The 26,605-nt window shown below is 35.0% G+C and overlaps 1 long non-coding RNA gene across 2 annotated transcripts in view; it reads right to left on the bottom strand.

The window, feature by feature from the left end:
• The window catches only part of LOC149775006 (uncharacterized), a 30,177-nt gene extending 4,005 nt beyond the window's left edge, over positions 1-26,172 (bottom strand). The window contains exons 1-2 of one of the 2 annotated variants that reach the window (XR_016416655.1): positions 26,031-26,172; positions 2,537-4,017 (exon numbers count right to left, since the gene is read on the bottom strand). This is a non-coding gene — a long non-coding RNA (uncharacterized LOC149775006). Of the gene's footprint in view, positions 1-2,536; positions 4,018-22,906; positions 25,830-26,030 lie in introns of those variants that run through there. The other variant, XR_016416657.1, reaches the window with a different exon arrangement.
• Between the last annotated feature and the right edge of the window lie 433 nt (positions 26,173-26,605).

Here is a 26,605-nt window from a genome sequence, read left to right as displayed (position 1 = left end):
ACTTACAAAAACAGCTGCCTCATTTGGTGCTCAGCATTAAGAGGTTAATGTTAGGACTGGTCGGCCCGGTGTCAGTATAATGTGACTGGGTGGGACATAATGCCACATGTCTGCAGCATGATACACCAGTGCTAGACATCACTAAAACCGGCCACACTGCAGACATTGTAGCGATATGACTGAAAAATTGTTAAAGCTATGTTAAAAAAAATCCAAATCCAGTGTGTCCAAAATTAATATTATTTTGAACAGAATATTCTGGTGTCAACTGCCTCTTTTCAAATGGTAAGCATTGCAGTATTTTATTTTCATTAATCGGTCAAATTTGGTATTAGTTTTGCTTCAATACTGGTGATGGAAACCTTAGGTGCACAGAAATGCCTGATATTCCTTCAATGTAAGACATAGCACATGTTGTTTTTGTTTTAGTGCTATGTCTTACTATCCAAATAATGGCCTTGTATAGCGTGTTCCAATTTCGACATTGGAGTGAGTAATCAAAGTTTCAGGAACATCTCACATACTTGGCAGCCTATATCGACACTCTTCCACCAATTTAGGTGTTGTTGTTGTTGTTTTGGGGTTTAACAAAATATTTCAGCACACGATAGGCTATGCATGGCGGCCAGTATTAATGGTGGAGGAAGAACCCGCAAAAAAAACCCGGGAAGAACCACTGACCCACGAGAAGCTACTGGCAAGCTTTCTCACATAACCACATTAGCCGACAATTTATTTGTAATTAATATACTTACTGTGCTGTCTTTATCCTGACGGAATGAAAATGACACTAGCAAATGGACGCATTTTCACGTTCTGTTTACATATATTTGAATTTGTTACAATGTGACTGTAGTCAAAGTATGCTGATGTTCAAGTAGGTACTTGTTGGGGATATGTTTCTTGAACAAAACAAACCGTTGCTTACATTTCCAATAGGCATAATATATTTTAATTTGTTTCGTAAAAGAGTAATATTTCCACTTATCCTGATTTTTGGCATTCCTGTCTTTCATTGCTTACAGCCAACTGAAATGTAGGCCAACGAAACTTGAAAACAGGTCCATTTCTTCTGTGAGAATTTAAATTTATTAGAGAAAAGACATCAGAGTAAATGTAGTCTGACTAAAACATTATGACTTAACTTTGTAGAAAAGTGTCGTTTTTTTAGTTGTCAATTGTGTGAAATATTCCTGAAAATTTTACTTTCATAAAGCTGTAAGTCGATATCAAAACACGCTACACAGTGCAGTTAGTTAGACTGTAAGACCTTGATGCCCACAACATAAATATCAGCGTCAAGGTCTTACATGTAGGTCTAAAATGCCCCAAAATATTACCCAATTTTCTGCTACATTTATACTCACATTTTTTCCGACAATTGGAACTACTTACAACACTACCTACCGCACCCATTAAATGTAGATTAGATAAAAACAACTAATCTTTTAATCTAGAGTATGCACTACTGACACTAGTTTAACCACGATTGAAACTAGAGACACAATGATACTGACCCTGATTGGATCAAGACTAAAGAGACACCCCAACATTCCCATGCTTGTGAAAACTCTTCCTACAATGTCAGTTGCTGCTGTATTTCAGCACAGTATGTCCAGAAGCTGACTATAAGCACGCGCATGGTGTGCATCATACTAGGATGCTTAACCAAGAGTAAGGCTTAGAATTGGGTCTGAACTTCACTAATATTTGGGGTTATCACAATAACATTCTTTATGATAACAAATCGATCCATAAAAAAGGTGACAATAAAAAGTCATTTTAAAATATACTTAAGTAATGTAAACCTATATCCTATCAACAGAGATATTAAAAGTATACATGATGTCGCCAAAAGGTTGCACAACATATATATATCAAAACTGTAAAACAAGGTTTAACCTTATTACTACAGTAAGACCTGTCTTGAGAGACCAGTGCTATGAGAGTCCGCCTGTCTTGAGAGACCAGGTTCTCCATGTACAGATTTTGAGATTATATAGTGCTATAACCTGTTATGAGAGACCACCTGTCATGAGAGACCATTATGTTTTGCCAGAAGGGGTGGTCTTTCAAGACAGGTTCCACTATATCTCATACATAATTCTGGAAAAACTGATACACTTTTAAGTTCACGGAAACTGTACGAAATATTGTTTGCCTTTTGGGCGACAGAAGATACATCCTTTCGGCGACAGCAGTAGCCCTAAGGTTGCTTGCATCTCAACCAAAGGTCGGATTTTGCATATAATATATATATATATATATATATATATATATATATATATATATATATATATATATATATATATATATTTTATGTATTATAATAATAATAATACTTACTAACATTAATTGTTTCTTTTCTGATAATTTGAAGTCGAGGTGGACTACAGACATGAAGTAATGATTAAAATAGGCATATAAAGCTAGATATTGTACAGTGTCTCTTTGTAGTTCTAGTAATTATTTTCATACAGGCATAATTTCTACTGAAGCCATATTCCCAAGTGAATTTCAAAAACTAAAGACTTACTCCTGGGTGCATTCAGATACACTTTCTAAGACTGGCTACACTTACTAAATAAGTGCTCAAAAGATCAACTTATTCATCGGATGAGGTGAGGGGAAACTTTTATTCACCCATGCTGTGTCAGAGTTTCATGTGGACCATGCGAGGACACTGCCCAAACATTTTATCACAATTGTATCATATGCATGCTTGTCTGCTTTCATGATGTGTCATTTTGGTCTTCTTCAAATGATCACTGAATCACAAACACTGCATATAAATGTTTTTTCTCCTTTCTACATTTTCATATGTCTGGTGACACTAGTACTCTGGCTAAACATTATTTTACAAACTTTACACTTAAATGATTTTTCTCTAGTAAGTATCTGAATGTGCCTATTCATGTTGTCACCTCGCTGAATATTTTATTGTAAATTTCACACTTGAATGCTTTTCTTTAGTATATAACCTCTTATGAGCATTGATGCTAAAACGGTGGTTAAACAGTTTGTCATAAACTTCACACTGGAAGAATATTTTGTCTCCAGTATGTACACTCCAGTGCTCTTTCATCTTTGAACAATTGATGCAGATTTCATAGCAAACTTCACATTTGAATGGCTTTTCTCCAGTATGTAACCTCGTGCATTCTTTCAACTTTAAATGCCTACTAAACAATTCATTGCAAACTTCACAACTGAATGTTGTTTCTCCTGTATGTTTCTTCAAGTTCACCCAAAACTCATCACTTTCACTAAGCATGTTATCACTAACCTCACATTTGAATGGTTTTCCTCCACAATGTATTCTTGTGTACTTCGTCACTACGGCATTATCTCTAAACAGTTTATCATAAACTTCACAAATGAATGTTGTTTTCTCCAATATGTATCATCATGTGGGCATTCAAGTCTGAACTCCTACAAAACAGGTTAGTACATACTTCACACTTGAATGGTTTTCCTCTGCAGTGTATTCTCATGTGCTTCTTCACTATGGCATTATCTCGAAACAGTTTATCACAAACTTCACAAATGAATGTTGTTTTCTCCAATATGCATCATCACGTGGGCATTCAAGTCTGACCTCCTTCAAAACATGTTAGTACATACTTCACATTTGAATGGTTTCACTCCAGTATGTACCCTCATAAGGAAAATCACCGTGGACCTGTGGCTGAACGGTGTCACAAACTTCACACTTGAATGGCTTTTCATTTCCATCTAATCTCTCGTGCTCTTTCAAGCCATACATGATTTAATCAGAAACTTCAGATATCAATGTCTTTTCAGCTACGTATAACTGCATGTTCTCCTTCATGTCGAAACTCTTGGAGTACCTTTAATTGCGAATGTCACAATTGAGTGTTTGCTGTTTGTTGTTCTGTTTTTTGTTTCTGTTTTTATTTTTGTTGTTGTTGATGTTGTTTGGTTTTTTTCCATCAGCAATAGTCTTTCTGATTAATGAATTCAGATTCGTTGCATCCTGGACTGTGGAGATTTGACCTGAAACGGAAGAGGTTTACACATGGTCATTATATGACTAATGAGAGTAAAGAAAGCACTTAGTAAAGTTTTCCAACACATGAATGCCGACTCCGGCCAGAGAATTACACTCAATACATACCCAAGTCTAAATTAACTCGACAGAGTCAAAACGTACCTAGGTATGAATACCAAAAGTCACAACGTACTCACCATAACGAACACACGTTCATTGTGCGACTGATGTATTTGACAACCATCTTAACAGAAATGTGAATAGTATAGGTAATAGGCTTTTTCACTGAGGCACGACAAGCATTTTTCAGAAAGTCACGAGTATGGGTTGAGGTCTCACTGGAGAGTTTCGTATTTTGACACCCGCCTAATTTTTAAGGTAGAAGGCATGAACCTAATTATCACAAACCTAGCATTTATAAATTCACACATAAGCTAAATCTATAATGTGGTTCAGATTTACTTTGAGTTAAGCTTGGAAATAGGTTGGCTTGTTGGTGACTGCCCGTCACAGATTTGCATTGGAGATCAAATGCGTAACTTGGGCTGCAAATGAGCTGTCGCCTAGGCTTACGTATTTATGTGTGTCTGCTACAGAGGTAAATATCTAAAAATGTAGATGGTTGAGGGGTGATGAAAAGTATGCTAATTTGTTATAGTACTAGTGAATTTTATTCATGCATAAGGCACATACTGATTCTTTTAGCTGCCTTGTCACAGAAAAATATTCAAAAATAGCTATTTCTTGTCAAAAATGAATGTAAAATTTAGGGGTTGGTGGCAGTGTTGGTTCAGTATAAAAACCACCATTTGCATCAGGAATTAACCTGATTACTGCAGTCAAAATCTCACATGTATGCTTTCTACAAAAATCATTAGTTTGTTTTTATTTGTATCTTCAGTGTAAAATTATTCTCATTTTTCTGTAATTGGTGACCGTCGGATGAAAATTCACCAGATAAACTGTCCAGTGAGACCTGAGCATAGACGAAGTAAACCGGAATTGAAGGGGCTTACCTGACTAAAGCGCCACCTTATAACATCAGGGGGAAGTAACTGACCAATGTTCCAATTATCACAGCAGGTATTTCGGTACCAATTGTTTCTCCATAGACTTCAATGCTAATGTTTTGTGAAATAAGTATACTTTCTATCCCACCTCAGCATGCTGTCATAGAGAAAAATGTTAGATTGACAATTTGACAGGGACAAAACTAGGCACCCAATTGCAATTAAGAGAGATAACTCTGCTGAAACTAGACAGGGGTAAGTGTTATCTAGTCACAGCTGAAGCATTTTCAGTTATGTGTACTACAATTATTTTTTTTTAATCATAAAAATGCAACACATAATCTAGATATAAATTATCATAATTTCACATGTTACCAGGAGTCTCATTTTTAAAAAATAAAATAAAATCCTAACAGGAAGTACAACTCTTACATATTGCACCAGTCACGGCTAATTTTGTAGCTTATTTCTGAACACACTGATAATTACACCTTAAGGACACACGGTACTCATTGTACAGAAGAACTGGGAATCGGTGTAGAAATGGGTGAAGAAATAATAGAGTATTTACGGGATTGGTGGTCCATAACTGTTTAATAATCAAAATTAAAAGTTTAGTTAAAGATATCTTAAAATAGCTTATCCTAGATGTAAATTTTAATTTTAAAAAATATAGAAATATTTCTACTGATGCAATTTTAGTATTTGTACAGGCTTGACGCAGGAGTACTCAATACTGTTTCATGCACATATAGATAAACAAAATGCCGCGGCTCATATTGTGTTCCCCACACATAAGCTTGCACCAAGGTTAGATGTGCATGGATAATTATAGGTCTCATCATCAGCAACCAGAAATTTTAAGTTATTAAATTTTGAATATGATAGTGTTTACATATATTTACTATTGGAGTTGAAAAAGTACCGTCAGTCCTTAAGCTCCGCCCATCTGGGTTTTTACAATTGGTACCATTTATACCTGTAACCGACCGACCAACAGAAATCCTTGGAGATCAGGGGGGCGAATGCCTTTTGGCGGGATTCACGCTAGCATTGAATTCGCTAAATAAAAAGACCCCCAAGGAGTATTACAATAGTAACTGGAACAGAAATTTCAGCATAAAATTTAAGGTTTGTTTTGTTAGTTGTTTGTTTTGTCTGTTTTAATAATTTTGTTGTAGCTTCATTTTAATTTTATATAGATTTCGAATGATTTTCTTTTCTTGGAGCACTTCAGTACAGAGCCTTTTTTCCCCTAATTTTATTACGCATATTACGTTGTCATGCCCCTATTCAAATCCATAAATGTATACAAGGTATGCACTGTTTTTACTTGTTTTGTTAAGGTATTATGTATGCAATACTTGTACGTACATTTTTTTTTAGATCCTTTTAATTTGATAATATTCCATTAAATAATACCCACCGCAAAGCGAAGTGTCCTTCAATGTTGTTTATCAATATGTGTTTCCTACTATAAATATATTGATTCAATTGTTTTGCCTATCCGAATAACCCGTATTCGTTTTACAGTTTGTGTTATGCGAAATAAACACGTTTTCTATTTGGTGCAATCAATGTCTCGATTTCATTTTGTCTTATTTCATAAGTCAGATCTAATTCCCAATCACAAGTGATATTTCCACATTTATCATCTTTTCTCTCTCTCTCTCTCTCTCTCTCTCGCGGGTTCGGTTCCCGGCCGAGTCATACCAAATACATATCGCTTGGCGCTCAGCAGTAACACTTAGTGATAGGAACTGAAAACATGTTAAAGCTATATTACATATCCAATTCACTATCTATCTATCTATCTATCTATCTGTCTGTCTATGTGTCTGTCTGTCTGTCTGCCTGCCTGCCTGCCTGCCTACCTACCTACATATGTACCTGTATGTCTGCCCCCCTCCCCCCCACACACACACACATCTGACTTGGCTTGTCCTTTCTTCTTCTTTCTGAGATTGATTTGATTAGCCAATTACTTCTTTTATATTAAGTTGCTAAGTTATCCAACATGACGTTATTTAAAGGGTTCTCAATATTAAAGGAAATTTCTAAGGCCAATATGTTATTACATTATTAAAGATACTATTTTTCAGTAAGTTGTAAATAGGCTAGTCTTGTTTTTAGACTGCTTTTCTTCGATCATTGTTGCAGAATAGATACCAGATAAAGGACACGCGGTACTAATGCTATGGAAAAATGGGAAACAGCCTGAAAATGGGTGAATCTAAAATAGAGTATATATGGGTTAGGCTGAACATGATTGGTTAATAATGTAAGTTATGTTGTAGGAAAAAGAATCTTTTGAGCACTTATCCTAGTTGTAAGTGAACAAAATTAGAGACATTTTTTATTGGTGGAATTTTAGTCCTTTAACAGTCTTGAGTTTGTAACACTCATTACTAAAATTAGCTCCTGACTCTTTGGTGCTGAAAAGCCGCGGCTCATATCTTTTCCTCTACACAGAAGCTGACATCCGAGTTTTATCTATACTGATAAATATAGGTTTGATCATGAGCACTCAAACAATTTAAGTTATTTTATTTTTAATATCATTGGGTTTGCATAGGTTTACTCTGGGAAATGAATTAGTACTGTGAGTCCTAAAGGGAGATATCAACATTATATGCGTCCTTTCGTTATTCGTGACAAATAGTTTTTAATAATTATCTTTTTACAAAACGGTTATATATCTCACAAATTAATCTTTAAAATTTGTGATCACATGTTTGACAAGTGTCAAGTATGCCAACGAAGCGAAAAACAGAATGGTGTGAAACATAATCGGGCCAAATCTAAATTTCCGGAAAAATTCGGATAAAAAAGGAACGAAAACACACATATCCCAAGAAGAGAAAAAAACGCCGCATGCCCTGTTTTAGTTATTTACTAGTGTATGTGAATGTGTTAAGTTTACGTTTTCTTTGTATTACTTCGATTGATCCTGATATTTTCAGGAGCGCGTTTGTTTTCTGTTTGAACGTTAGATCATTTTTTTTTCTTCAAGTCTGCTAAATATTTTTTCTGTTGGTAAGCATGTGTGTTTTGTATTTACCTGCCCTCTCTGACACATATTTTTTCCAGGGTTGGCATCCAACTCAGTTGTTCTGCCTACATCAATAGTATAGCTAATAAATTGTATACTTCATTATCAACGGTTCCGACTTTGATCAGTGCGTTCTCTAATGTCAGAAGGGTCTCTTTAACGGTATCTGCTAAAACGTTAGCCTAATTATTCCTCTTTATGTACTGCTTTAAGATTTAAACGTATTCAACAATTGACATGTATATCAAATATCAAGACAATTTCCAGTATTAAGAGACGGAAAGTGTCAGTCCCCTGCCCAAGAACATTGAATTGTTGGTCGCTAATATAATTGTACTATACGCGTTAAGTTTAGAAATACCGCGGTCGAAAGTTTTCTTAGTGTCTGTTCTAAAGAACTTCGAAATTCTAAGCAACTGTTGACGTCACTACATTCTCGACGTCATCTGCTGGTTGACATGGGACGTTGTCAGTGTTAGTCTAGCGCCGTTCTCGTATTTAACACGCGTTGTTTCAGACAGTGTTAAATTTCGATAAAATGATAGATCTAAAGCTATTTAATGGGCTTGGGGATAGCTACGGTGTATTATCGTAAGTACCATTGCCACGTTTGCTTTGTTTTTAATGCCTTGCTTTGTTTGAAATATATCGTTAAACGATAAAAGTATCACTTAGAATGCGATATCGGTTTCAGTTACAGATTACTGTATAAAATTTGCTAAACGAGTATCCATGCTTAAGGATATCGTGAAACAGACCGGCATTCCTTCAGTGAGTTCATATCCGAGTTGACATGACCATACCCATAATTTGTATGCGGCTAATATATAAATGTTTTGCAAAACAAAGGTCATGAATGGGAAATAAATACATCGATAGCGAGGCAGATAGGTTAGATGGGTATTTAACAAGGAAAATAGGTTTATAGGTACATACATTGTGAGTTGTAATCTATCTTATTGATTAAAATAAACTATTAATCAATTTCGGTCCAGTCCTACCATCTTATCATTTATTTATTTAGGTAGTTAGTTACTTAGTTACTTAGTTTAGTTAGTTACTTATTCAGCCAGTTTATTTGTCCACGCATACTGCATGTCATCCAGGCATACTCACTGTCATGTAGTCAGTTACAGTTATCAATCAGTCAGTCAGTCAGTCAGTCCCTGCACCCAGTACGAAAATCTGCAGGCCAGTCCATACATCCACTCAAATAATCACTTAGCATCTAGTTAGCAATTCAGTCAGTTATTTTAGTGGACTGTTTGGTACCTTAGTGACATTAGCAGTAATTATATTTCCTTCTTTGTGTTAGGCATATCTCTGCATAAATCATGGCATTTATTGTGTCAGCCTAAGCTAGTAAAATTACAACAGAGCAAATGTGTCGTTCTTCTCGTTTCTTAGAGACGTTCCATTCTGGTTGTCTGTGATGCAAGTTCGTACCCAGCTGGAAAGAGAGTTTGCCGAAAAAGCAGTGAAATGGTGTAAGAACGTGTCTGATAAACTTTATATCCTGAGACAACACAATGTTGATGGTAATTTTCCTACATGTCTCCACGTTTGCTATTTTCTTCTTTAATAAGAGTTATTTCTTTGATGATATTCATAAAAATGGAGGTTGGGGGGGGGGGGGGTTGCCTTCATTGCATATGTTCTTTAATAATAAACATGTATAATCATTTGACCATATTTACTCGCGGTAACGATTGAACCAGATTCCACCCCTTTTCCACGCTAGCTGGTACTCCTTATTTTTTGCTAAAAACCTTCTTGTGTGTATATACTGAGACACCAAGTACTTTATATTTAAAGTAAGAAATTAACATCTAGTTATCGATCCATCTATACATTGGCTTCAAATACAACACGAAAGGAATAAGCATTGCTTGAATTAAACATGCCAACAAGTAAACAGTGTATCATTCCATCGTTCTCACTCTCATTTCGAAACACTAATTCAGTTGGCCTATCTTTCCGTCGTTACTTCCTCAATCCATTGACAATCTCGTCCCACAAAACGTAGCATCATAGTCTACTACAGTGAGATATATTAATTCGTAAGCTCTTTATTGGTTTGTAGGTATACTTCAGATAGAATCTGCACTCCGAATGGAAGTGGCATCGATGGAAGAAAGGACCCGTTTTGCTCGTGAATCATTATGTTCATATGAAGAGGCTGCCAATCTCCTTCTCGAGTGAGTACAATTGTTAAGTAGAGTAGTGTGCAATTGGTAGATTTTGAACGACCCAGCACCAGTTCAAACCAGATTAAACCCGTCATCGTCTGTTTCCAATGCGAGTGAGTTAAATATCATAGATTTACTCTCGCATGTAATGGTAAAGGTCAATGGTGTTCCAAATGAACACAACCCCAACCACTCCACCCGTACCCGCATGGAAATAGACGCCAGAGTATTTGAGACTGAGAATGAAATGCAATACTAAGAATGATTTTTATTGTGGATATATAGTATGTTAGATAATCAGTTTCCATACAATATCACCATACTTTGTTATCTATTATTTGAACTGTACACATTTTGTAAGTAAACATAAGGCTGTGAAGAAACGAACCAGGGTCCACTTACTGTTTTAATCGCGAAAATTGTCGATTAGGGTGGTTTTATTTTGCTATAGTACCTGAAGTGTGCCAAGACATTTCAATATCTGCTCGGGGAGATTGGGTATTTGGTAAAAGCGATGTCTGTCTCTTAGCCCTTAACTGGTACAGAGTAAAGATATTTGCCGCGACAATACAGTTTTATATCTTAATTTACAGTGAGAGAGAAGCTGATGAAAAAGTCATCTTGAGAAAATACGAAACGTCCTTCCAGGAGATGCTGAACCCGTACAAACGTTTCTGTAATAGAGTTGAAAAAGGACAGAAGGTACATTAAATTTAGTCCGGAGTGATTAAATACTACTATATTCATTGAGTACAGACTGGGGCTCAACTGAAAACGTTTGTACAATATTAATAAATATATTTATTCAATTCAATAAGAAGTTATGAAACAGTAAGTCTCGTCTTGATGAGTTCGCGTAGATCAATATGATAGTTTTGATGGTTCATAAAACTTAATACATCCATACAAAGGTCTGAATTGTTTTATTTCCTGATTAGAGTATTAAACAAATACAACATGACTGTATGTACCTAATTAACAACTTAGAAGTGTTATAAATAGGTTTATCACATAGTTGATATCATTTACAAATAGCGCTTGTCCTTTATTATATTTGATATGTCAAGACCTAGCGTATCTTTGAATTGGTCCCAAAAAAGCCCATTAAATCATTCCTCTGTCTTCATATTATAGAATGGCCACCACCATGTTGATTTTCCTTGCCCAGCCACTTTTATTTTAATGTTATGTTAACAATATGGCGTCTGTTTTACCAATTGGTAGTCAAACGGTTATTGGAAAGAAAGGGTAACTAACATAGAAACGCACAGTGGTGGCTACATCTGTCGAAATATGACCTTTTTATCCCACATAGAAATTTTCAAATGCCAACCTAGGAAATGAGTAACCTTGCTGGATGTTCATAAAGTCAAAACGACATGTGTCGAGGTCCAAAACGTTAAATCACTCTGTCCAAAACAAACATAAAACATTTAGGCAGATAAACACAAAAAAAAGCCTATAATTATATAGACAGCGCCCGTTATATTGTAGGTGACACGCGCAATAATATTCAAATCATGAAACACTGTGTATCATTTACATCTGCTCGCCATAAATTCATAAGATTATCTTTGATTATATGATTCCTGTGACAGATGGTTTTTCATTTGGTGGCAAAATGTCACCTGATAAATTTCATGTCGCATGATCATTCTTCATGTCGTAGTGTTTGTAAGTGAACTCATCACGTTAAATTGTTAACATCATGCAGTTTTGGTTAGTTTCCAAATGCCTTGCGGCTAATTTAATGTTGCAATTCATTTTTTGTCAATATTTGGAATTATTATCTGTATGTGTAGATTTTTTAAAAAATGGCCAGCTGTTGATGCTATCGTAATAAATTTGAAGTATTCGCATTTGGTTATAGCGTACCGTTTTAAGGAATTCTTATATTTTTGTGATGACTTGTCTGATTATTGGAATTCGATGCAATATAAATATTCCTTTGCCCGAAATAATTGGCCAATTACTAGGAACAAACGTCACAGAGTAAAGTGTTAGTGAGTTTCCATGATGCCATTGTTCAGTAGTAGTGAATTCAAGTCCATACCGAATAAGTGTCCATGGATTAATAAAGTACCTACTAAAATCTAGCGGCGTACATTGGTGGTGTGACTGCAGTGGCAGTATTTGTGGTAGGAAACCGGTAAATTACACAATGTAATCAATAAGAAGGGACTCGGCAGATGCCGTTTATGTGGCCATGGTGGCAAAGGCCAAACAGTTATACCTACGACAGTGCCTGGAAACTACAGTTTGACTGGCCTAAGGTAGCGTCGTTTAAACTAGTTCCCTGTGTTCAGGGACAGTTGCATAATTTCTACGACGAGAACTGCTGGCGGTACGGAAACATAACGAAGAGAAACCATATATTTGTCAGGTTGTGAGATTTGTGATCTTGCAATGATTAGAGTAAAATTTATGTATAAAATGGACACGTCGGACTTTCTACTTTACAACTGAAGTTGTGTGGAAGCCTTTGGATATTCGGGGTAAACTTATGACTTCTAGCGGGAATCGCACCAGGGTTTGAAACCGATCGGTCAAGTAAGGACCCCTGTTAATGTTTTATTTCCCTCATTTCTAGGTCTGCAAACGATCAATGGTCAGATTAGAAAAGTTGGTTTTGGAAGAGAACGCGTCTTGGTTTAGCAAGAGGAAAGTAAAGAAAGCCAGGAAGGTGGCGAAGAGGAACTCTGATGGATACATTAAACTTTTAAAGGAGGAGACAAATCAAGCGGTTAACATTGCCTCAGTAAGCCGATATTTATTACTAACAAATGGCTGTGTAATATTCTTCAGATATAACACTTTTCCATTCACCTCGGACCATTTATGTCTTAGGAAATACCATTTAATCATGAGAATTCTGTGTTGCATACTTTTAATTATCAGAGTATGATAAGATGTATTTGACGTCGGAATGATTTGAAACAAGAATCTATTTACCGACATTACGTAAAACAAATCAGGCATTACAACAAGCATGATTAGCAAGACATCAAAACGCATCATAACGTGAATACAAATTGGACAAAATACACACGGCATGAATTGAAACATAAGCAAGCAAAGCATTTAAAATTCAGTGACTAAAGGTGAATTTAGCAGCTGTATAAATTTGTTTTTTTTTTTTATAAAAAAGAAACACAATATACGATTAAATATATAAAATAATTAGTCCCTATTTAACGTGATGCAGCTTACGCCACACTTGAAAGGAAAAGGGGTAACAGTAAGGCACTTAAGTAGCAAATACGACAAGGAGAGATAAAGGAATAACGCTAACACAAACATTAACTGTCATCATAGCATAAGATGGAATATTATTTAAGGCTATTACATTGGCAGCCTTTACCATTACAGGATCGAATGAAATCTCTACATGAATCCAGTTTCGCTTTTTGTCTAAAGTTATTTGGTATCCCATTACAACGAGCGACAGCTGCTTATACCAATACTATATCTTCCAGCTCTCTTTGGAATATGAACGAGTCGCCACTGAGATTGCTAACAAAAAGGTCAAATCGTTCGTGGACTGTTGGTCTACCTGTATGTTACAACATGCAGAAAATTACACTGATGATAGAAGGTAAAGCAAATATACGCATGTACGTACATCAATCCCGACTTTACAACGTTGTATAAATTCTTGTATTCTTCTATCTACACGTCTGTTAATCCAACTATTCATTTATCTGTGAATTATCTGCATTAGGTCACGAAACGTATTATTTCTTCACCTCTGCCTCCAATTATACTCTCTCTCTCTCTCTCTCTGAAATGCACATACCCGAATGTCATATAAAAGATTGATAAGAAAGAGGTGAAACGGTAGAACAGAACAAATTCATATATTTTAGTATAGGGAGGACCACATATATGAAGTAGGATTGTTCGGTCAAATCCAGAAACATAACACTTTTAATTTTCAAAATATATCTCCAGCTTCAGCTTGACCAAGACAGAACAATCAGTAAAGAGAAGTCCTGGACAAATATCCTGCTCTTTATAACAGGCATATATTTCTGGATTTGGAAGCCTTAAAACTAATTGTATCCCATGAATGTAGAGCGATAATTCATGTCCTGAAAGACGAGACTTCAACATACACATATACTCACACACATGTCAATATGATGTTGATTATTTTCATGTCTTTTTCAGGAACGTGAATAATACAGGACAATACCTGCTCAGCAAAGTTGATTGTGAAAAGCTGGTCAAGCTTCTATCAGAATTCAACAAGGAAAGCCTCCATATACCAACATACCAGGTAAATGCCACTTAGGAAACACTCATCTTCTCTACGACCGCTCAACCTTCTTGGTGTCAGAGGAACGTTTGCTAGTGATGTTGAGGACAAAGTCAATGAAATCAAAGTCTCATTCATGTGTACTCTTCTTATACAAAAGGTTTATAAGAACACGTGACATTCGTATGCGTTTTAGAAACACGTGTTGTAAATTTAATCGTGAATTGTTTTGCGATTGTCATATTTATTGCGTGTATCGTGTTCAAATGTTCAAGCCATGTCTTTCTGAAATATATGGTACCGTAGGATGGACTCTTTCGCTGAAATGACTGTTGAGTCGACAGGAAATCGCGGAAAATGGATTGATGATTATTTACTATTGCACATACTGGGGATCGACCCCAGGACGGATAACTGAGAAACGAGCGCATTACAGTTGCACTATCTTAGCACTATCTGTTATACATGAACATGGATTTCAGTGCCAATCGGGCTTCATGTCATCTTCGCTAGCCAAGGTTCCAATAGGATAACCCAATCTACACCTTGGTGGATCGAACATATATTTTAGTGCTTTCTCCTAGATACATCTATTGGATTTCCTACTTTAGTATGTAATGCCAGCTAACCAATAGCGTGTAATAACGGTGCATTGTAATCGGCCGAAAATGATGGAGACAATTGCCTTAAAAAGAATACTTTGCTAAGTTTAACATCGAAAGTATCTCTACGTGCCACAGAGAAGCCATTGCAGGTTTATGTGCGTAAATATATTTGTACAAACACGTACTGACAGTGGAAAATTCCTTTTTTATATACTTTTTATATATATTCAAAAATAGTCCATTTAAGTTGTGTGCTCCCTTGTCTCAATCACGCAGCAACAATGTTCAAATGTAAACAACTTTATTTTGATTCGATGCAGCGACAAGCCATTGCATCCAATGAAATTCAAAGACCCGACGCACATAAAAATTTGCTCGAAACGCCAAGATGTATATAGAGTATCATATCGGAACTTTGGCTAGCGAAGATATTGTCACATATATAGTGCATAATGTGTCAAGTGTTTAGGTCTTGTTGTCAAGCGTATAGTTCGAGGTATGTATGTAGATTTCGTGGATATCTGTATAAATATCGAATATATCTGTGTGTGTGTGTGTGTGTGTTGATTTTCTAGTATTATTATTTTGATCTCTATGTCGCCTCAAGAACCTTTAGTCACTATAATCTGTCATAAATAATCTTCAAGATCTTTGATTATTTCTAGGAATTCCTAGGAGCTATCGATGTTGAGGGGCTACTTGGCTATCGGCCTGTGGTAGAAACTATCATTTCAGGTCAGCTTGGAGTTATGCAATATGAGTATGTTTGTATGTATGTATAGAGGGTTTAACGAAGCATTCTCTCAATCGGGATAATATAGAAATACGTAAAGTTTAGATATTTTATGCGCACATTTTATGTTTCACACTGGGTTAGCAGTTTTATGCTGACAGGCTATTTTGAAACATAACTACTGTCCCTTGCACCATTTAGTTTCGGGAAATACAGAATATTGCAGATGCATCCTCCCGTGTATCATAAGAGGCGACTAATTGAGGCAGCCTTTTCGCCCTTGTTATAATGCATCAGTTGTGCTTGCTTTGACCTTTTCAAAGAGCGGGAATTATTCAAATATTTTTTATGTTTTAAATTAGACGTTGTTTTTCCAGGTGGAATACCTTTTTCCTTGTCCTTATCTTTGTGATTTCATAGTTAAACTTCATATTTTTCATGTCTTTGTCACATTACAACCAGTGAATGCATTCTTTTCCACATGCATTTGTCCATTATTACACCAGCACTTAATCCATGCATTGAGATCAAGACGTTGCTACGAAAATGAGAACTCTATACTGTCACACAAACAAGACAAATGGCCATAAGTGAACAACTATAAGTATAGTATCCAACCCCGAAGACGGAGCTAACGTTGCATAACTGAATGAATGTACATTTAGGAAGCTTGCTTTGTAGGCTACCAACACCAATCAGATACAAGCATATGCATTTACTTAATGAACAGTTGTATTATTTGTGCAGAGATAGTTTTTTCATAATCAGTAATGACCATGCTTGCTATTAATACAATCGAATTTGTTGTGCTTTTTATGACAAAATTTGAATAGCGGATTAGCGATGTTGACTAGTCCTGTAATAGCTGGACATTTTGAAACCACGAAAAGTTTTGAAGTTGGGATTCTAAGTAGCTTTACGGTGTTCTTATTCTCGCTATTTGTAGTCGATTATTTTCCTGAGTTGGGACAAGTGTTCTTTCGCTGTATGTACTCGATCATTCCTGAGTTGGGATAAATGCTCTTGGTCGCGTCAATATGACATTTTACTTCCATCGTTCGGCGGACCAATATCAGTTCTTTGCAGATTATATAGAAATTAGGAAATATTAACCAAAATGTTTTTGAAACAAATACATTTTGTGATTGATTATCCAACAAAAACCTAGGAACTTCATGCAACTGATACAAATTTATTTTGTTTGTTGGACCAATAAACAAAGTAAGATTGTATCAGTTGGAGGAAGTTCCTAAGTTTGTGTTGGATAATCAATGGTGGCATTGTGGCACATAACAGTAGCAAATATTCATTGCGAATAAATAAAAACAACAAGCTACAACTAAAGCGAGAGATAATTACGATATGAAAAATGGTTAATGTTTGATGCGGGATGGTGGTTGGGGGTGGGGCAGAGTAATTGCTTTTGCCTCGATATCCTTCTCAGATTCGAATAAAATATAATTAAACGAACTAACGACTCCAAAATATGATATTGTTTTTACAATGTATGTTACTTTCAGCAGATGATTATGGAGGAGAAAAGAATGAGGTAAAGGATGACAGTCTCCTTACCCCAGCAGATAGTTACGATAGACTTCTGCTCTTATGCTAAGTTAAGCATCTAAAATGTATCCTTAACCATGAACTGTTTAAGCAAATTAGGAATTAAAACATAATTGATAAATTCAAAAAACGTGATGTGGCTGTTATGATAAATTCTTTCCAAAATTTACCATTTTACATATCGTAATTATCTCTTGTTTAAATTGTAGTTAGTTTTGTATTTACAATGAATATTAGCTACTATTATCAGCCGCATAATCTTTCAGCAGATGAAAATGATGAAGAAGAAAAGGAAATCGAAGAGAACAATACCATTACCCAAACTTACACAAACGTTATGTGTTTAAATAAATTATGAACGAGACCATGATTCCTAAATTCATAAGACTTGATATTTGTTCTTACGATAATAGGCTTATAAAATACACATTTACATTTGCTGGTGTTGTAACTGTTGTTATTTTGGTAATGCACATTTTCCATTTTTATTTTCCAAAATATCTTTCAGGAAATGAAAGAGATGAGGAACAGGAGGAACTGAATGGGAACAAGCTATTGACACCGGCCGATAGTTACGATAAACTATACAACCCATTTTGTTTCAGTGGTAAGTTCCATGCTTAAAACATAATGCATAAGCATTTCATGTTGAAATAAAATCTGCAGGAGAACATGTTTTGTGTTGACAATGAGTATTAGCTACTATTATCTGCCGCAATATCTTTCGGCAGATGAAAATGATGAAGAAGAAAAGGAAATCAAAGAGAACAATACCATTAGCCAAGCCTACACAAAAGTTATGTGTTTAAATAAATTATGAACGAGACCATGATTCCTAAATTCATAAGACTTGATATTTGTTCTTACGATAATAGGCTTATAAAATACACATTTATATTTGCTGGTGTTGTAACTGTTGTTATTTTGGTAATGTACATTTACCATGTTTGTTTTCCAAAATATCTTTTAGGAAACGAAAAAGATGAGGAACAGGAGGAATTGAATGGGAACAAGCTATTGACACCGGCCGATAGTTACGATAAACTATACAACCCATTTTGTTCTAATGGTAAGTTCCATGCTTAAAACATAATGCATAAGCATGACGTGTTCAAATAAAATCTGCAGGAGAACATGTTTTGTATTCACAATGAATATTAGCTACTATTATCTGCCGCAATATCTTTCGGCAGATGAAAATTATGAAGAAGAACATGAAATCGATGAGAACAATGTCGTTACCCAAGCCTACACAAACGTTAAGTGTTTAAATAAATTATGAAAGAGACCATTATTCCTAAATTCATAAGACTTGATATTTGTTCTTACGATAATATGCTTATAAAATACACATATACATTTGCTGGTGTTGTAAGTAACTGTTGTTATTTTGGTAATGTACATTTACCATTTTTATTTTCCAAAATATCTTTCAGGAAGCGAAAAAGATGAGGAACAGGAGGAACTGAATGGGAACAAGCTATTGACACCGGCCGATAGTTACGATAAACTATACAACCCATTTTGTTCTAATGGTAAGTTCCATGCTTAAAACATAATGCATAAGCATGACGTGTTCAAATAAAATCTACAGGAGAACATGTTTTGTATTCACAATGAATATTAGCTACTATTATCTGCCGCAATATCTTTCGGCAGATGAAAATTATGAAGAAGAACATGAAATCTAAGAGAACAATGTCGTTACCCAAGCCTACACAAACGTTATGTGTTTAAATAAATTATGAATGAGACCATTATTCCTAAATTCGTAAAACTTGATATTTGTTCTTACGATAATATGCTTATAAAATACACATTTACATTTGCTGGTGTTGTAACTGTTGTTATTTTGGTAATGTATATTTACCATTTTTATTTTCCAAAATATCTTTCAGGAAACGAAAAAGATGAGGAACAGGAGGAACTGAATGGGAACAAGCCATTGACACCGGCCGATAGTTACGATAAACTATACAACCCATTCTGTTTCAATGGTAAGTTCCATACTTAAAACAAAAGCATGACGCGTTGAAATAAAATCTGAAGTAGAACATGTTTTATAAATGCATGTGACTTGATGATGACGTGAAGTTAAACCCCCATAAGAAAATTCAACCCTTGTCCAAAATGGAATTATCTACGATTGTTGTAACTGTTTCCGTTTACGAAAACTAGACTTTCAGAAATTGTATCAGCTTCAGCACTCTCTCTTGTGAACAAATATTGATGAAACAATTTGAGACGTAAATAGAAATGTACAATATAACTAGTACAAAGCGTGCGTCACCTATATTTTATTCCAGAAGATGAAAACAATGAAGAAAATAAAGAAGTGGATAATCCTTGTACCCCAATTCACAGCTGTGGTAGGTTGAACTCGTTCTTTTGCAATTGTAAGAACCAGTACCTTTAGCTACAAATAGTATAAATACACTTTATATGTTGATATTCGTAAGAAAAATAATACACACATCGAGCACCTAAAAATACACTAAACTACTGTCCATTCAAACTAGAGTAATATAATCAAGTCGTTCAATCTTAAGTAATAAATTCCAGACTGCGTTATTATCTTTAATTGCTTGATTGATGAATGGAATCTGGTTAGAATCCATTACTGTTATTTTCTCGTTTAATAAATAGTAAAGAAAGAAAGCGTTTCAAATTGTACTTGTACAAGGGTGGGGGGGGGAGAGGGTTATAATTAATCAATCACACCTCCGTCTATTGATCCTTACAAGGGGTGGGGTAGTAATCAATAGTTGATCCGGACATATATGGCTACGTCTACTTATTAGCATCTCGTTTGTCATTCAACTCACGCCGATTTTAAGTAACTCTTCCGATCTAGCCAGTTACAGCATTGGTTAGCGGGACATTGTTCATTGCTATGTGTTTATAGGGCGGAGTCGACGATTAATTAATTAAATATGGTCTGTAATGTATTACAAACGTACATCGAACTTACTCCTCGAGCACGGGATTGTTTATATTATGGGACTTGGAGATTTTATTCCTTGAACACGGGATTGTGTTTTATATGGACAGAAGAAGTAATAATAACGACGCATAAACACGTTCAAGTTTATTTATTTATGTTTAGGTTATTTCTCTCTATTGAAAACATCCAAAGCAAAACAATAATGAATAACACCTGCTATAGATACGTACAATGTACTTTTACAATCTGTTACCTTTCTTTCATTGAATCGAGCATTTATTTTAGGTGAGAGAAGACTGAATCGATGCGTAAAGGCTGTGGCTATTAATGAGCATAAAAAGATGGAATTTCTGGAAATGGATATCAAAAAAGGTAAAGATATTATCAGTTTCCTATTTCCATTTAAGATCGGTTATAGTAGACTATACAGTACTTCCCGTAAGGGTCAGTTATCTAAAGTATCCTTAACTGTCGTTTATATCATGCTATCGAAATTATTATCATTGCACATTCTGCAGCAACACCTATATCGAATTTGAAATCATAACACTTTAGCTAGCAGAAGCGTTAAAAATGTCGCCGAAACTATATTCTCTGACAGACAATCTTTTCGTCAATGGTTAGCAGCAATGTTGTACCTTTTTGGAATATGTTGATGTCACTATTTTGGTGGGTTCACTATTTATTAATATCTTTGTTTCTCTCTATCTATCTATCTCTAGGTGATTTGTTGGAGCAACTGACACCTCCTAACTCCATGGGAATGGTATATGGAACGAGGAGATCACGGATAACAAGGAAGAAAGTGGGCGGATTTATTCCGTCTAGCTGCATTTTAGCTGGTTAACAAAGCATTTATTAATGTACAGATTGGTGGAGAGGAGGGCATTATGACTGATTGTTAAATCACGATTTCACCTTCCCTCCTTTAGCCATCAATCGTTTGTTTTGGTTTTTTGTTGTGAATTTTTGGTTAGATTTAGTCATGTTTTAATTGTTTGTTTAGCGAAATATGAACATATTTAAACAAATATTATCCCCATCTTACTCCCTCCCCCCCTCTTTATTTCTCTCTTTTGCATTTCTCATTCACTGATAATCAAATGTAAATGCTTATAATTTTCAGTTTCTTTGCTCACTATCGTCCATTCTTCAATCGTTTTCGTTTTTACGTGGATATTTGAATCAGATTATATTATGTATTAATGTATAATTATCTACATATGAACACATTTAAAAAACCATCAGTCATCTCTCTCTCTCTCTTTCTGTATATGTATCTCTGTCTCTATCTCCCTCCCCCTCTCTCTCTCTATGTATCTCATATATATATATATATATGTCACTCTCTCTTTGTATATGTATCTCTGTCTCTATCTCCCTCTCTCTTTCTCTATATGTATCTCACCTCTCTTTCTGTCTCTCTCTCTCTCTCTTGCACACAATGTATATTTACTTTTATCTCTCTCTCTCTCTTTCTCTAACGACCAATCAAAATTAAATTTATATATTCTTCAATTGTACACTATTGTCATATACATAAAACTGTGAAATAAATAAATATAATTGAACCTGAAATGTTTCTCTTCTGATGACATTTCATGACCGCATACTGCGTTATTTAAGTAAAACAGCGATCAGACAATATGTCCATCCTTTTGTCCGTTGTTCCTGTATCATTCATTCTGTGACTTGAATCTTTCAAGTCATATTACACTTTTATTATACTGAAACAGGTATTGCGATTGGAAGTAATATAAATCTTCGGCAAATACAATGAACCCTAGCATAATTACTATGAATATAATGTTACAAATCTATGTCCTTAAACTAAGAAACAGAAATGAGCCAAAACCAACAAGTTTTGTAAAATTCAACAAATAAGTTATTTCCCTAAAATACAACGTAAATATTCAAAAATAACTTACTGTGTTGTTAATTAAATCCCCAATAGCCCTAAAAGTTTTATCACAAGTCCAAATGTATAAAATTTAAATTGAATTTTAGTGGTATTCCAAATCAGTTCAGATACTTAATGTGTTGATATGCCAGTTGTCTCGAATATGATAATATGCCAGTGTCCTATAGTGTAGCTATGTATTACCAGTCTCTTGATGTATCCCATTAATATTATCCAAATATGTCCTTCTCTGAATTTACTATAATTCCAAATAAATGAGCACTGCAATTCCAGTGAAAAATAATTTGAATATATTCAAATCAAAAAATGAACACAACAATTCATATGATTATGCTTCAGATAGTATAGCAAGATTGAAGAATTTCTTTAGTAAACATGATTACAAAAAACGGACATAACAGTAGAACCAGGATGAACGTCACAGATGTTCCAATTGAATGCATCACAGTACAAAGTCCTATACAATTTGGTTTTTCTTTTATATTTTATGATATTCTCTTACTACAATTACAGAGTTTCAAAGGCCTCTGCAACATGTATTTTCATTGTAATTATTATATGGTGGCTCATGTGCCAATATATATTCATAAAAGAACAACATAGAAAAGGAACAAACAAATTTAGTCTATGGTTTTATTTTGGAAACAGATCATTACCTACTGAAATAATTGCATGACTCACTTAAAGTAAATTGAACAGCACTAGATAAATTAATCCCCCAAGAAGGTGATTTAGTCAAGTTAGAAAAGAAATCAACAGCTGATACAAAGTGACAAAACATCAGTCTAATCTCATTGTTCCCCTTTGTAAATAAGAAAAAAAGATATGCCATTTATTGCCATAACTCAATGTTATATTCAGCACTGGAAACCATCTTGGGATTGACAACTTAATTGACCACTGACTTCATGATCCATTGTATTCCAGTTTTGACTAATTGCTTATAATTTAATGGACAATCAAATAAATGCTGATATCAGATGAAATATTAATACAATCATTTCATAAACTAACCTTCATTCAATTACGTGTGACATCACTGAACTGTTAGCTACATCCAGTTCATAATGATTTTAAACTGGTATGATATTATTGGCCATTAAGTAAACAGTAGTCTAGCAAATGTTGATCATAGGTGGCATGTACAGTAAATTTGCAATGGAGAACACATTCTCAGTAGGAAATTATGCTGGAGTACCATGCATTAGAAATGGGTCACATTTAAATTCCAATTGTCAAAATACCAGGATATGCATCCCTTCATAATCCTGGATAATGTTTCAAATGCAAAAGTCTTGGACTTTGTCTTTCAAGAGGACAGCTTATATAGAACAAAGAATAGATTTTGTATTTTAATGATATTACACTTTGTGATTTCTTTCTTATCTAAGGACACCTAAATTTCCTAAACACAGTTAAACCAGGATCATGCTGATATGCTGTTCAACCCTGTAGCAGCTACTGCTGTCTAATTTTAACAAAAGTGCTGAATTTGATTTAATTCTTGTGACAAAGTAGTATGCCCCAACATAAAGTACTGTTTCATTCACTTCAAAGAGTCTACAAAAAGTATCAAATGGAAAAGAAACATATATATATATATATATATATATATATATATATATATATATATATATATATATGCATGGGTTCTAGTCTCAGATTCAGCTAATGTGGGTATGTGAGAAAGCTTGCCAGTAGCTTCTCATGGGCCAGTGGTTCGTCCTCCACCATTAATACTGGCCGCCATGTATACCCTATTGTGTGCTGAAAAATGGTGTTAAACCCTACAACAACATAGTTTCTTTTCTGACGATTTCAAGTCAAGGTGGACTACAGACATGAAGTAATGATTAAAATAGGCATATAAAGCTAGAGATTGTACAGTGTCTCTTTGTAGTTCTAGTAATTATTTTCATACAGGCATAATTTCTACTGCAGCTATATTCCCAAGTGAATTTCGAAAACTGAAAACTTACTCCTGAGTGCATTCAGTTACAATTTCTAAGACTGGCTACACTTACTTAAATAAGTGTTCAAAAGATCAACTTATTCATCAGATGAGGTGAGGGGAAATTTTGTCATCAATGCTGTATGTCAGAGATTTATGTGGACCATGTGAGGACACTGCCCAAACATTTTATCACAATTGTACTATATGCATGCTTGTCTGCTTTCATGACATGTGTCATTTTGATCTTCTTGAAATGATCAATTCTAAAAACTTCACACTTGAATGGTTTCTCTCCAGCATGTATTACATGTCCTTCATTGAATCACCACTCTAAACATTATATCACAAACACTGCATATAAATGTTTTTTCTCCTTTATACATTTTCATATGTCTGGTAACACTAGTACTCTGGCTAAACATTATTTTACAAACTTCACATTTAAATGGTTTTTCTCCAGTAAGTATCTGAATGTGCCTGTTCAGGTTGTAACCTCGCTGAATATTTTATTGCAAATTTCACACTTGAATGCTTTTCTTTAGTATATAACCTCTTGTGAGCATTGATGCTAAAACTGTGGTTAAACAATTTATCATAAACTTCACACTGGAAGAATATTCTTTCTGCAGTATGTACACTCCAGTGCTCTTTCATCTTTGAACAATTGATGAAGATTTCATAGCAAACTTCACATTTGAATGGCTTTTCTCCAGTATGTAACCTCGTGCATTCTTTCAACTTTAAATGCCTACTAAACAATTCATTGCAAACTTCACAACTGAATGTTGTTTCTCCTGTATGTTTCTTCAAGTTCACCCAAAACTCATCACTTTCACTAAGCCGGTTATCACTAACCTCACATTTGAATGGTTTTCCTCCACAATGTATTCTTGTGTACTTCTTCACTATGGCATTATCTCTAAACAGTTTATCTTAAACTTCACAAATGAATGTTGTTTTCTCCAATATGTATCATCATGTGGGCATTCAAGTCTGAACGCCTACAAAACAGGTTAGTACATACTTCACACTTGAATGGTTTTCCTCTGCAGTGTATTCTCATGTGCTTCTTCACTATGGCATTATCTCGAAACAGTTTATCACAAACTTCACAAATGAATGTTGTTTTCTCCAATATGCATCATTACGTGGGCATTCAAGTCTGACCTCCTACAAAACGTGTTAGTACATACTTCACATTTGAATGGTTTCACTCCAGTATGTACCCTCATAAGGAAAATCACCGTGGACCTGTGGCTGAACGGTGTCACAAACTTCACACTTGAATGGCTTTTCATTTCCATCTAATCTCTCGTGCTCTTTCAAGCCATACATGATTTAATCAGAAACTTCAGACATCAATGTCTTTTCAGCTACGTATAACTGCATGTTCTCCTTCATGTCGAAACTCTTGGAGTACCTTTAATTGCGAATGTCACAATTGAGTGTTTGCTGTTTGTTGTTCGGTTTTTTGTTTTTTGTTTTTTGTTGTTGTTGTTGTTGATGTTGTTTGGTTTTTTTCCATCAGCAATAGTCTTTCTGATTAATGAATTCAGATTCGTTGCATCCTGGACTGTGGAGATTTCACCTGAAACGGAAGAGGTTTACACATGGTCATTATAAGACTAATGAGAGTAAAGAAAGCACTTAGTAAAGTTTTCCAATACATGAATGCCGACTCTGGCCAGAGAATTACACTCAATACATACCCAAGTCTAAATTTACTTGACAGAGTCAAAACGTACCTATGTATGAATACCAAAATGTGCCCAAGTCATAACGTACTCACCATAACGAACAACACGTTCATTGTGCGACTGATGTATTTGACCAACCATCTTAATAGAAATGTGGCTAGTACAGGTAATGGGCTTTTTCACTGAGGCACGACAAGCATTTGTCAGAAAGTCACGAGTATGGGTTGAGCATAGACGAAGTAAACCGGAATTGAAGGGGCTTACCTGACTAAAGCGCCACCTTATCACATCAGGGGGAAGTAACTGACCAATCTTCCAATTGTCACAGCAGGTATTTCGGTACCAATTGTTTCTCCATAGACTTCAATGCTAATGTTTTGTGAAATAAATATACTTTCTATCCGACCTCAGCATGCATGTCACACACTGTCATAGAGAAAAATGTTAGATTGACAATTTGACAGGGACAAAACCAGGCACCCAATTGCAATTAAGAGAGATAACTCTGCTGAAACTAGACAGGGGTAAGAGTTATCTAGTCACAGCTGAAGCATTTTCAGTTATGTGTACTACAATTATTTTTTTTTTAATCATAAAAATGCAAAACATAATCTAGATATAAATTATCATAATTTCACATGTTGCCAGGAGGCTCATTTTTAAAAAA

This window comes from Sinohyriopsis cumingii, unplaced genomic scaffold (assembly GCF_028554795.1).
Source record: "Sinohyriopsis cumingii isolate HCF-2022 unplaced genomic scaffold, ASM2855479v2 utg000036l, whole genome shotgun sequence".
Taxonomy (NCBI): Eukaryota; Metazoa; Mollusca; class Bivalvia; order Unionida; family Unionidae; genus Sinohyriopsis; species Sinohyriopsis cumingii.
Note: the sequence above shows the minus strand (reverse complement) of the source record. Positions and strands in the feature narration are given on the sequence as shown.